General features: G+C 36.5%; 1 non-coding gene across 1 annotated transcript; it reads right to left on the bottom strand.

Annotated features, from left to right (window-relative positions):
- Nucleotides 1-5,802: 5,802 nt before the first annotated feature.
- LOC115032722 lies at nucleotides 5,803-5,943 on the bottom strand. The gene has a single exon (XR_003838337.1). It is a non-coding gene; the product is annotated as a small nucleolar RNA ACA64 (small nucleolar RNA).
- Between the last annotated feature and the right edge of the window lie 3,277 nt (nucleotides 5,944-9,220).

Here is a 9,220-nt window from a genome sequence, read left to right as displayed (position 1 = left end):
ATAAAACCAGTGAATGTATTTCAGATTCACAAAGCTTAAGAACAAACCAGAACTATTTATTCAACTGCAGACAAGCCCAGTAAAGTGCCTCTCAGGAGATGGGGAAGATGTGAAGTCCTGGCCTGCACACAGTTTTGAACATTCAAATAAAGTCAATAGTCAGACCAAAATGATGGAGGGCCATGAGAGAGAGCAATAATGATGAGAGAGGCTGCTGTCAAAAGCATGGCCCACTTTGAAAAGTGTATCAGGAGAGCAGAGATGGAGCTTGAAACCTCTTTACTCTGGTCTTGCCACTAAGGGGGCTTGACAACAGGTGTTATCACACCCTTGCCTTCATTCTCTATCTGAAAACGGAAGTAGCAATCTTTTTTTTGTAGAAATTTCTTTTTTATTATTAGATATTTTCTTCATTTACATTTCAAATGCTATCCCAAAAGTCCCCTATACCCTCTCCTCACCCTGCTCCCCTACCCACCCACTCCTACTTTCTGGCCCTGGCATTCCCCTATACTGGTGCATATGATCTTCGCAAGACCAAGGGCCTCTCCTCCCATTGATGGCCAACTAGGCCATCCTCTGCTACATATGCAACTACAGACACAAGCTCTGAAGGTACTGGTTAGTTCATATTGTAGTTCCACCTATAGGGTTGCAGACCCCTTTAGCTCCTTGGGTACTTTCTCTAGCTCCTTCCTTAGGGGCCCTGTGTTCCATCCAGTAGATGACTGTAAGCATCCAGATCTCAGATATATGGGAAGACTCAGAACACAGTAGAGTAAATGCTTTACACAGCATTTGAAAAAATAATGTGCAAAGAAGTATTGTCTTATAGGAAATAAACTCTTACAGCCACCTATGCACAATGTTAATAGATTCAAACTTTGATCTGATTGAAAATATTACAGTAATATGAATTAATATACCTTTCCCAAGATGAAATGGGTAAAACAATTATCAAATTGACTAACTTGAAATAACTTTAAAAACTTTTCTAAGCCTAAACATTCACCTAAACACAGGAATTAAGAAAGGGTTTCTTTTTATTTATTTTTTTTTTGCATATGTATTTTATCAGAGTCTTCCATTTTATTAGGGCTTAAAATTCTTAGTGAGTTCTATTTTGTAAAATACATTATTGATCACTCTGATCAAAATAGAGATACAGAAACCTACATGGTTAGTACAATTAGGAATAAAATAATTCTTTTTTTATCCAAAATGGAGTAAGAGATTTGTGAACTAATGAGAAAGGCTTGGCATTTATTTAGCACTGGGAGTTTGATACCTGAACTGGAAAGCAATGTTACAAGAAATCTCATTAGGGACAAATAAGTAAATAGATTAAATATAAATACCAAGAGATCCCTTTATCCAGGGTATTCAGACTGAGGCAGGACTTCCCTGAAGAACACAGAGACTTCTACATCAAAAATCAATTTTCATAATGTTATGTATTTATAGATCAAAGAAGAAAATTTTATTTCAAAGACACAAAAATGGTTAAAAAATGTTATTTGTGATTAAAACTGTACTTAGCAATCTGGAAGTAAAAGTGGTTTTCACAGGCTGCTAAATTGCAACACACAGGAATCTGGAATGAACACTACAACTAATGGTAAAAAGGGTATTAAATTTAGAAACAAAACAAAAAACAAGTGAAGGATGCAAAGTCTCAACAGTCCTAATCAACACTATGCCAGAAATTCAACCATTAGAGGCTTTTTTGCCTTAAAAATACAGAGGAAAGGGGCTAGAGAAATGGCTCAGTGGTTAAGAGCACGGACTGCTCTTCCAGAGGTCCTAAATTCAATTCCCAGCAACCAGCAACCACATGGTAGCTCATACCATCTGTAATGAGACCCAATGCCCTCTTCTGGTGTTTCTGAAGACAGCTAAAATATATATATGTGTGTGTGTGTGTGTGTGTGTAATGTATAATATATATATATATATATATATATATATATATATATATATATATTAAACATAGCTTTTTAAAAAATATATGGAGGAATAGGGAAACAAGTCAATTAGTACAGCACTTGCTAAGACACATGAAGCTCACAGTTTGCTTGATCCCTAAAACCATCTGTATCTAGTGGGAATGCTATCACATACTTCTCATCTCAGCACTTCGGATGTGGAGATAGGAGGATCAAATGCTCACACTACCTTTGGCTACATAGCAAGTTTGAGGCCATCCTCAGTTACATGGGACCCTATACCAAATAAATAAGTAAGAAAGGTTAAAATAAATCAGCTGGGGTTGGGAATCAAGATATTTCAGTGGTTAAAGTGCTGGTTGGACAAACAAGAATGAAATTTATTCCTTGATATTCACATAAATGCAGGTGGAAGTAACATCACCCACCATAATTGTGGCCTTAGAAGGCAGAGACAAACTGACCACCAAGACTACCTGTAGGTTTGATCAATAGACCCTATCTTAGTAAATAAGGTGGGAAGAAATCAGGAAGATTCCTAATATCTTTCTGACTTTAACCCATCACACACATATACATACACACACACACGTACTGCCACATGTATGCACCCATATCCACATACATGAACAAAAGAATACACATACACACATATGCACATTATACACACACACACACAGGAGGAAAAAAAACAAAAGAATCTGCCTTTATAAGCAGTATACACTTGAAAATAACATAATATCTTCTGGAAAGTCAGCAATCAATCTATTAAAAGCACATTTTCAAAAATTAAAGGATGCTTAGATCCTAATCTAATGATCCTGATCTAATTATCAGCATACAAAACTCAGTAATATTCCAATATACAGAAATTTTTGAAACAAAAATCAAATTATAAAATACAACTCTTTTTATAAGAGTAATCAGAAATCCAAGGCAGTCAGAATATTTTAATATGCTTAGAAATTTAAATTTGCAAATAATTTTTTACTGAAAATTGAAATTTTTAACTATTAATATGAATACATCTTTGTGAAATTCCAGAGGTATGTAGACATAAACACAAATGCAGATACACACAGAAGTGACTAGACAGATAGAGATACATATTAAGGGATACAATTAATGAAAACATTAAATACAATAAAGATATAGTTATTTTGTCCAATTTAACTCTAAATTAATTGAAACCGTAACCAAAACTCAATGAGGTAATTTTTGGAACTTGGCCAGTTGAAATGCATAAAGAACAAAGAGTCATGATTAGATAAGACAGTTCTGATGAAAGCCAATGAAGATATTAAACTTTATTTACAAGATATGATCTTTGATGATTTGGGCTGTTATAATAAAATGCCCAAGACTGGGTGATTTATAAACAACAGACATTCACCATTTAGAAGGCAGTGGGTTCCATGAACAAGGCACTGACAGATTTACTGCTTGGTAGAGGCTGTCTACTATGAAGATGGCACCTGCTGCTGCATCTTCATCTGGCCAAGAGGGAAAAGCAGAGTTCATACTCACCCTTCTAAAGGCCTCACCTTCTCATGCAATTGTTGGGGAACTTTTTGAAGCACGAATTTTGGAAGAAATATATATTATTCAAAGCACAATAGATACTTTCCTCAAAACATTAAATATATAATATTGTTATATGTAAAAATATAACATTACAAATCAACAAGATTAGGTTGACTTGTTGAGAAACAATGTTATGAAAGTTTCACTATTTTAGTAGAGGAAAACTATAACAATGTACAGTGTGTGATGTTTAAAAAGACTTCAGAAAAACAGTATTACATATTTAAAAATAAATACACCAAACAATAAGAGGATAAAATGAATAACTAAAAATAGATTCCTTAAGCAAGATCCAAAAAACAATAAATTAATTAATTAGTTAATTAATTAATTAAAGTATTGGTAAATGTAATTATATTAAGTTTTAAAATGTTTGCTCAAGGCTGAGGAGACAGACCAGCAAATAAAGGCACTTGCTGCCAAAGCACAATGATGTATGTTTCAAGTGCAGGGTCCAGATGGTGGAAGGGGAGAACTGACTCATTTCCATTATCCTGACCACAACATGGGCACCAACCTTGGCATGCAAACACACTCCACTGTGTGAATGAGTAAGGATATGCAATACAACAGTACTTGAAAATAAGATGTCTGTGAACCAAAAGGAAAAGATAAGCAATGCCTGTAAAATTTAGAACATGTAAATACTTTTAAACATGCTATTTTAAGAAGCCAGTAAATATAATATTCATCCATGAAGTTCTCAAAAAATTTTAAAAATACAAAGTAATTCTAACACATAATCAACAAAAGAAGAAAATTAACTAGGCAATAAACCTGAAAAAAATATTCAACCTTAGACAAAGAAAACTTTTAAAATAAGTACATTTATCTTAATGGCCTTAACAAAATAATCAGAAAATCTGGTTGTAAGCTAGAGATAATCTGCAGAAAGTATGCTTGTATAAGAGTAAATTATTGCCATCGGTTTGAATATCTGTTGAAAATTTGAAGTTATTTAATGGATAGTGAGTTAGCTTTTACATAATAATTCCACTGCTGGTATTTATTATAAAATAATGTTTGATACATCTACAAATCAATATCAAGAGTAACAGTAATTAACTTCAAAATGAGAAAGGCAGAGAGGCAAACTCTAATATATCAATTAAGTTAAGTAGGGATAGGTATATATACTATCTTACTAATGTAGAAAATGGGAAAATCCTGAATGTTTTTTACAGGTACATACAGATAAAGCCACTTAATTTATATGTGTAGACAGTTCTGCTCAGGACCCAGTGGTTCACTGAGTCCTTTGAGTGGAATAATTTCTTTGGTCTGTCATCACTGCTCTATCTTGGGTAAACAGGTGTTTATCCTTGTAGGCACAAAACTCTCACAAGATTATCTTCTTATAAACATTACCTACTATAACGGGCATAACAAATGATTTAGCCATCTGTGGTGAGAATCAAGAGGCAAAAAGTTCAGGGAGAATTAAAAATTCTGTGACCAAATCAGCAGACCCGCATGAAATCAACATTCTTGGAGGTTGGGCCTTCATCAATCTCCTTCCCTCAGGTCTTGGGGATGTAGATGAAAAAGCAGAAAGGTTGTAGGAGCCAGATGGAAATAGATGACTCCAAGGAAACAGTGTAGTCCAGATGCAATGGATTGAAATACACATGAACTCAAAAAGACTGTGCCAGCATGCATAGGGTCTGCACAGGCTCAAGCCACATGGGATCCCATCACTGAGAAGGGGGAGTGAACATGGTCACCCACCACTAACACAGCCTTCTGCAATTAATACCTGCTGGCAAAGGAAAATTTAGTTTTCTCCAGTAGTGCTTCACTGGGTATATTGACCACACTTAAGTGTAGGCTTCATGCCCAGGACTAGTTAGTTGGACAAATATGCTCAATGGAATTCATATATATATATATATATATATATATATATATATATATATATATATATGTATATATGTATATATGTATATATGTATATATGAATATGTATATATGAATATATATATGTTTATAGATATATAACATACAAATAAACAATACATTTCTATATTATATATCATGTATATGGTGAAATTATTCACAATAATTTGTAGAAATTTCCCATCTACCAAAACTTGGAAAAGGGGTTCATAATAACTTTTTAAAAGCTAAGCATATTTATTTAAGTATTTGGAACAACCAGATCCTGCCATCTTTGCTATTCAGACCATAGCAATGTCCAGAAATGATAGAGAAAAGATAAGGTTAGGACTGCAGACAGAATTCACAGAACTCAAGCAGGTAAGTGGTCATTCCTAGCTGTCAGAGCCTGGGATTCACCCCTCCTACACACACTGGGGGAGCAGGTGGTGACCTGAAGACCCTAGTGGTTCTGAGCAGCAAATCGCATCCCCCTCATAACCATCAAAGCCAATGCCAAGGGTAATTTTTAATGAACACTAACTTTCTAAGTAATTATTAATTAAAGGGTTTTTGTCAAACTCTTCTTTCATGATGACCCATTCTAAACCAGAGAAAATTCAATGAACATGGAAATCAAAAATCCATCTGTATTCACTCTAGATTTCTGTCAGGATAACAAGGTTGATTGCACAATTACAAGTTAGTACCCAAGGAGTTAAAGGGATCTGCAACCCTATAGGTGGAACAACAATATGAACTAACCAGTAACCCCCAGAGCTCGTGTCTCTAGCTGCATATGTATCAGAAGATGGCCTAGTCGGCCATCAGTGGGAAGAGAGGCCCATTGGTTGTGCAAACTTTATATGCCTCGTACAGGGGAACCCCGGGGCCAAGAAGTGGGAGTGGGGGGGTGTGGGGGGACTTTTGGGATAGCATTGGAAATGTAAATGAAGAAAATACCTAATTAAAAAAAAAGGAAAAGAAAAAAAAAAAAAAAACAGTTACAGGTCCCATCCACCTAGATTCAGGGGTGCAGAGTAAGCAAGTAAAAACTCAGGATGTGTTCATTATAAAGGGAGGTGTATTCATGTTAGAAATACAACAGCCACTCAAAATGCTTTGTACTGCATTTGGGATTCTGGTATATGAGAGAATCACTTACAAAGGTCAAAATTCTATAACTGTGCACAAACCTCTGCTGTCTGAAAGTCTTTCTAGTCCAGCAAATTGGAAAGTTTATTGTTTGGGGAAAAATACAGCTAGAAATTGATGGATGGTCTAGATTGAAATTTTGTGATAATACCTACCTACTACCACAAAATGGGAAGGGAACTATATAAAAGGCAATCTACAGAAGTGGTTAAAGGAAATACAGTGGCAGCAGGAAAAAAAGCCAACTTCAGATGAACTTCTTCTCATGGACTTTAGTAGCCAGAGAGCTTGTAACACTTATTTTATATTTGCTTATTTCTGTTCAGCAAGGTTATATGTGTGTGAGCAAATAGATATATGGATGTGCATACATACATAGGTCTGTGTATATGCATTTACGTTGAGGACTTAATTCTTCAGGATTTCATTAACATAATGCTGCTTTGATAATCACTGTCATGGTATATTTGGAGCCTGTCTTTCAGTAGAGTTATGTCACATACAGTGCTCAACTCATTCTGCATGCTCATCTAGGATACATAGTTACAGTTAAACAGTGAAGTGTGGAATGAATGGCAGACAGAAATGAAATGAAAAGAAGTGATATGACTGTTCCTAGGTATGATGAAGGAGAAAGTTTATTTTAAGTATGTGGGAATGCATAACTATAGAGTCAGACTCATCTTTCCAGAAGATTACAGAGTAGTCATGACCCAGAACCGTGTAGGAGAGGAGGAAGGGAAGAGAGAGGAGAGCTCTGTATAGCAGCCAGGACACCAAAGGTACAAAAGGATGGAAGGTGACCAAAATGTCTGGATTACATAGGGAAGTGCCTCTGGGAGAAGGAAAACCCAGCCCTTAGGCTGTAGGGTTCAGGGTAGAGTATAGGATATGCCAGCCATGTACTTTAACACATAGATCTGAAGGATGCTGGGAAAACCTGTAGGCTAGGTGTGCTTTGATAAGTTAAATAGACACCTCAGCCACTAGTCTTGGGTTTGGAACTTGACATGATAATGCCAATTCTAACAACTTTGTGTTTCTAGCGGTAAGTAGTTATTTCTTCTGAACTATTTTTGCCATCTAAAAGCCAGAAAGAAGGCTTATACCAGAAACTGGTCCCCCAACCTAAACTTGACTTTGGTATGATAATTCCTGCCTCCAGAAATGACTTCTATTATCCATCAAACTCTGTAGTATATTCTTATTGTTGCCCACTCTGAGTAATAATGACTTTAAATAAGAACTAGAGTCCAAGGTGAAGGAAGACCAAAGTGTGAATGCTTCAGTCCTTCTTCAGAGGGGAAACAAAATACTCATGGGAGGAAATATGGAGACGAATTGTGGAGCAGGAACTTAAGGAAAGACCAGAGACTGCCCCACCTAGATATCCACCCCATCTGCAGACACCAACTGCAGATACTATTGCGGATGCCAAGAAGTGCTTGCTAACAGAAGCCTGATATTGCTGTCTCCTGAGAGGCTCTGCCAGAGCCTGACAAATACAGAGGCAGATGCTAGCAGGCAACCATTGGACTGAGCACAAAGACCCCAATGGAGGAGTTAGAAAAGAGACTGAAGGACCTGAAGGGGTTTGCAACCACATAGGAAGAACAACAATGTCAATCAACCAAACCCTCCAGAGTTCTCAGGGACTAAACCACCAACCAAAGAGTACACATGGAACAACCCATAGCTCCAGCCACATCTGTAGCCAAAGATGGCCTTGTTGTGCATCAGTGGGAGGAAAGGCCCTTGGTTTTGTGAAGGCTCAATGCCCCAGTGAAGGGAAATGCCAGGACAAGGAGGTGGGAGTGGGTGGGTGGGTGAGGGAGCACCCTCATAGAAGGACTGGGAAGGGGGATGGGATAGGGGGTTTCTAGAAGGAAAATGGGAAAGAGGGTTACATTTGAAATGTAAATAAAGAAAATACCTTATAAAAATTTTTAAAAGCCAGAATCCACTGTACAAAACATGGTTTTAGAACTGAGTCATGAGTAGAAGCTGTAAAGGTTTTGAGTTTTGTGCTAGGCCACATCCAGAAAGCCTTAAAAGAGTGTAGAGATATGGGCATTAGGGGCTCAGTTGAAGGCTCGGAAAGAAAGAAAGAACTGTAAAGAAACCTCTGTCATTTAGAGGATATATCACTACATGAGCAGATTGTATAGAAATATGAATGAAAAGGGACAGACGTGAGAAACATAAGAGCATGAGGAATAAATAACAGTAAAAATGTCAGCTGAACTCTGAAGCTTTGCTAACCTCTGCCCATCTTCCAGTGCCTGAAGGCTAGCAGAACTAAAACTGAATACCAGGCTAAGGAGATTTCTAAGAAAGGGTTTTAAATAGCAGCCTAAGCTCTATTCTTATGATTTATAGTAAAATTCAAGAAGAAAAAAATAAATTAAAGGAATTGTTAAGAAAAACAAGAACCAGAATTGGTTGGTTTTAGAAATCTTCAGCCTATCTGTAAATCAAGGAGTAAGGAAAGTTATTCTGAGAAAAAACTAGGTTGTGTACCTAAAGTGATCGTTTCATAGGTACATTGGTTTATGTATTAGTCAGGATTCTCTAGAGGAACAAAACTTATGGAACACACACTCACACACACACAGGCAAAGAAAGAGAACAAGGTTCTGTTCTTTACCATAGGTGCCTAC

Source organism: Mus caroli, chromosome 11, assembly GCF_900094665.2.
Source record: "Mus caroli chromosome 11, CAROLI_EIJ_v1.1, whole genome shotgun sequence".
Lineage (NCBI taxonomy): Eukaryota > Metazoa > Chordata > Mammalia > Rodentia > Muridae > Mus > Mus caroli.
Note: the sequence above shows the minus strand (reverse complement) of the source record. Positions and strands in the feature narration are given on the sequence as shown.